This window comes from Cnephaeus nilssonii (assembly GCF_951640355.1).
Source record: "Cnephaeus nilssonii genome assembly, chromosome: 2".
In the NCBI taxonomy this organism is placed as follows: Eukaryota; Metazoa; Chordata; class Mammalia; order Chiroptera; family Vespertilionidae; genus Cnephaeus; species Cnephaeus nilssonii.
Window position 1 is genome coordinate 34,384,943 of NC_137073.1, and position 5,220 is coordinate 34,390,162.

Consider the following 5,220-nt stretch of genomic DNA (forward strand, 5'->3'; position numbering starts at 1 on the left):
CAAGGCACATGCCCTTGACTGGAACCGAACCTGGGACCTTTCAGTCCACAGGCTGAGGCTCTATCCACTGAGCCAAACTGGTTAGGCCTATTTTTCTTTCTTCCACTATCCAACCTAGACTAACTCAACACTAACTCACAACTTCCCCAAAAAGGAATGTTTTTAAAACTGAGCAGGCAAAAACACCTATAAACCATAATGACTTAACTCCATATACTGGAAGGCAAGGACTTTTGGAAGGCAATATGCTTTGATAGAATTCAAAATGTTCTTCCCACCAGGCTTTAAAGAACTGACCATCTAAACCCCATCCCTAAATTCTGGCTTCAAGCTAAGAGCAAGTGAAGAAGTGTAAGGTGTTGATGTCTCTTCTTAGCCCCTATGGAAGATCCAGTGAGTAGTAGTGATTTGCCCATCATGGGAGGAAAAACCAGTTTACACCAAGATGTATTAAAACAAGCCTAGATTTCATTCTAGGCATGTAGATTCAACACGGATGCAGCCAACCTCTGACATGCCTACCTGTTCTTAAGAACTCCCAAGGACACGGTGGGCTGAACTGTTTTACCACCTCCCCAAGATCCAGGCAGAACAGCTGCAAGCCACCAGGCCCCACCAGGCCAACTGAGCGCAAGCCTGACATGGCTCGCTGATTGGGCACCTACCTAATACTTTTTCCATCCAGGAGAGGTAGGAGAGGGTTTTCAGGAGGCAAAACACCCCAGGTGGCAGGCACTCCCTCTAGCCTGTTGTTCAGAACTGCAGCTTAGTCTTCCTGAGCTCAGGTAACAGGCCTGGTGCTGGCTGCTGCTTAAGATCACCTGATTCAGAGGGCCAGTGTTGGCCAGCCACTATTCCACATGAACCAACTAAGGCTGGAGGGACAAAATAAATCTTTATGCAAGATAAAAAAAAAGTACCCCAAGAAGGATGGGAACAAATTAAATGACACAGGAGGAAACCACTGGGCAAACCCAGAATGTGGGCCATTCTATAAGACCATTAAGTAGCCTGGTTATTGAGAAGAGGTGGAAAGAATAGTCTAAAGAAACATAATGGGCCCTAACCTGTTTGGCTCAGTGGATAGAGTGTCAGCCTTCGGACTCAAGGGTCCCAGGTTCCATTCCGGTCAAGGGCATGTACCTTGGTTACGGGCACATCCCCAGTGGGGAGTGTGCAAGCAGCAGCTGATCGATGCTTCTCTCTCATCGGTGTTTCTAACTCTCTCTCCCTTTCCCTCTGTAAAAAATCAATAAAATATATATTTTTTAAAAGAAACATAATGGAATCCAATTAATTCATTTTAATTAGATCCTATTTGGTCTGTGTGGTGGGTTGTTGTTTTTTTTTTTTCATTTAAAATTTTTTGTCTTTTTTTTTGGGTCTAAAGTTTTACATATGGCTCCTCTGCCCCAATTAACGCTCCCCCACCCCCACCCCAGTCTGTGTGTTTTGGGGTGGTTACAAAAAATGTCATTATTTTTCAAGGTTCTATAAGACAGAGAAATATAAAACAAATACAACACAATTTTAACTGTCATATCAAGTAGTGGGTATTTGGTTGTCACTGTGCCATCCTTTTCACCTTTTGTCTTTGAAAACTTCCAAAATAAAGGGTTGGGGGTTAAAGTGGCCCAATACCATCTAGCTAGCTACCCTTTAAATTGGGGTTAAACCTAATTCAAGAGGTACTTATTTGGTCCACCAAATTTCAGTTATCCATATTTAAAATCACAAAGCAAAGACTTTCATGAACCTAGAGTCACTGAGAGTTCAAAAGAAGCAAAAATCTTTCTTTCTCAAACTGAGCCAGACTAGGAAGATCAGAGAATAGTGATTACCTCTAAGAAAATGGGTGACTTGGGAAACAGGCATAGGAGAGTTACTGATAAACCAGGCGTCACCAAACTACTGTCAAGATAGTATATATTTTAAGCTTCATGGGCAACACATTGTCTCTTTGTACTTTTTTTTTACTACCTTTAATATGTAAAAACCATTCTTAGCTGGTCCTAATGGGTCTGGCTCAGTGGAGAGTTGACCTGCAGACCAAAGGGTCCTGGGTTCGATTCCGATCAAGGGCACATATCTCAGTTGTAGGCCCCATCCTAGCCCAGGCCCTGGTTGGGGCTCATGCAGGAGGCAACCAATCAATGTGTTTCTCTCACATCGATATTTATCTGTCTTTCCCTCTCTCTAAAAATCAATGGAAAATTATCCTTGGGTGAGGAAAAATAAAATAAAAACCATTCTTAGCTCAAAGGCAGTATAAAAACCTATTTTAGACTACACCCTTTTGTATTTTTAACGTGCATGTACTACCTATTTTTTAAAAAAATGTTCCCCAAAATAACTTTCCTCTCCCATACTGTGGATAATTTGAGTGCCATTTCAGAATATTACTTAAAATGGGAAATACTAATCCATTTTGTTTTGCCAGATGTGGATTAAGTCTGAAGATGAGATACCAACAATCCTAAACCCTGATACTAAGGATTCATCAGTGTTACCCAGCCACTCTTGCCCCAGCTCCTCTGACCACAGGTGTCTGTGGTTAATTATAAGTGGGGCTTGTGGCCATTCAGATTCACCTACATTTATCCTTATCCAAGCTGGTATCCCACATTTTAATGATCTGATTAGGCTGGTGACCACTTAATGCCAACTCTTAGAAACAGAGAACAGTGTTAGCCAGCTAGTTTTCAGAATTTCTCCCAGTTTGCTTTGAGAACTGTGCAACCAAGAGGAGGTAACCGAAATTCTTAGCCACTCAGATCAGCAGTGAGTCAACATGCAGTTTTAGCTCACCAGCAGAGGCCAATGGATGTGGTAATGACACATAAATAGAGTGGAGGACAACCACTCACAATGAATATCAACATACCTGCTACACTTTTAGGTCCCCTGCCATTCAATCTCATTTGGTGGCCCCTCTGCTCCACCTGCAAAGTTCTAGGGAGAACTGTGCTCTGTGGATGCCCCAAGCAGAGTGGATTATTCACCCCTTTACATGCCCCTCTCTTGTCACCTTTATTTAATTGCTTCACACTATCAGTAATTTTTTCAATTCTTAAGTGCATTGAGGAACAGGACCCCTCCTTGGTGCCTAATCCAGGGCATCATGCAATTCCAGATATTTTTCTCTCCAAATACTTCAACTCAAACAACATTGCACAATAGATTGAATGCTGAAGCAGCTAATGAGTCCAGCTGAGCTCTACAAAGAGAACAGCAAAATTCTAAAATAATGCTATTGTTTCTATTTTCATTTTGGAAAACAATTACTTTTCATGAAATTATCTTAACATGTAATGTGTTTTTATTATTTTAAATAAGTATTTTTAGTTTCCAGTTTTAGATATGACCCACATAAACAAAGGCACTTAAGAGTTGTGTAAAGGGGTCCTGAGATGAAAAAGTTTGAAAAATGCTGCATTAAGGAACTCTCTAAAACCGGATAGAAATGCAACAAACATTTTATCTCGAGAGATTTAAGTGTTTGCTGAAGTCCTCTGTCAAATTCCAGGTACTCATAATGGGAAGTTACATGGAAGGAACAAGGGTATAAAAACAGCAACTTTCAGGAGTTAACCCTTCTTTCTGACTAGCCTTGGAGTGTTATTTTCAATAAGCTTGTCTCTACTGATTTCACCCATATCTGTACTTTCCTGTTAGCAAGATGTCGGCTTCATCTCTCTACCCACAGTAACTCCCATATTAAAAGCTCTCAGGCCGACCAATGTGGCTCAGTGGTTGAGTGTTGACCTATGAACCAGGAGGTCACAGTTTGATTCTGGTCAGGGCACATGCCTGGGTTGTGGGCTTGATTCCCAGTGTGGGGCGAGCAGGAGGCAGCTGATCAATGATTCTCTCATCATTGATGTTTCTCTCTCCCTTCCTCTCTGAAATCAGTAAAATTAAAACAAACAAAAACTCTCAGTCAGTGTGGCTGAATGTTGGCAGCTGCTCAGTTTGAGTCTCCTAGCTGAGCAGAAATAGCCTGGCAGAGCTCAGGAGGGCCAAAGATTGGGTGGGGCTCCAATGTGGGCTTATCAGCAAGTTGAGGGACCTTAGGCACATCGGTCATGTCTATTTCCACAGCTATACTTGCAGTGGTACTCTCAGGATGATTTTGAGTGATGAATTCATAGGTGAATTCATGACTACATAGGCAAAAACCTGGTCACACCGTGTTATTCCTAAAATAGGAATTACAATTTCTCAAAAAATTAAAAAGTTATCTTTTTCCACTGTGTGAACCAGTGCTTCTTACGCCTTCTCCCTTTCCTTTGCGGGAACATGCCCAAGTTGATGGAGGAGGAAAGCCTTTGCCCTGGCATTCCTTCCTGTAGACACAACCCTCTTTGTAGCTGGTCAAGGCAGAACACCCCATACACCAGGGATGCAGTTCAGGTGGTGGACACATTCTGACAGCTGCCATCAGCAACAGCAAGCTAACTATGGCTGCTGACCACTTCAGAAGGACTAAAAAGTCCAAAATAATCCTTTTATATAATAAAAGGCTAATATGCAAATTGACCAATTGCTATGACATGCACCGACCCACAGGGAGAGCGTGGCTGAGCCGGGCTCACAGCTGGCGAGCGCAGCGGCTGTGGCGGCAGCGCTAAGGATATCTGTCAGTCAGACATCTCCCAAGGGTCCCAGACTGCGAGGGGGCGCAGGCCAGGTTGGGGAACACGCCCCCCCCCCCTGCACAAATTTCATGCACCGGGCCTCTAGTATATTTATAAATGTTTGTAAGTACAAAGAACCACCTCATCAAACACATAATGAGATCTCCAACAATACTGGGCACCTAATTAAGAGATACTGAACCAGGCACATTACCCAGCAGTTTTAGACTTACACTCTCACCCCTAACCCCCACCACCCAAGGCTCAGAAGTTTAGTCATTTGCCCTAACATCAAGAGGAGCCCTGATTCAAACAAAGGTCTTTGCACTTCTCACAAATTGTATGCCATCTTCAAAGATCTAGTTGAAAGCACTCTTTTAGTAGGAGAAACAATGAAGGCCCAAAAGGTGCAATGATTTTTCAAAGTCAGTAAACCCAGGTCTGATTCCTGATAAGCACTCCCCACCCGCCCCCACCATCCAACCTCATTCTTTGAGTGGGGAGAGAGGACACCAACTCCAATCAAACCTTGAAAAGCAAAGGAAACTTTAAACTCATTAAATAATTTGAAACTATGTAGCAC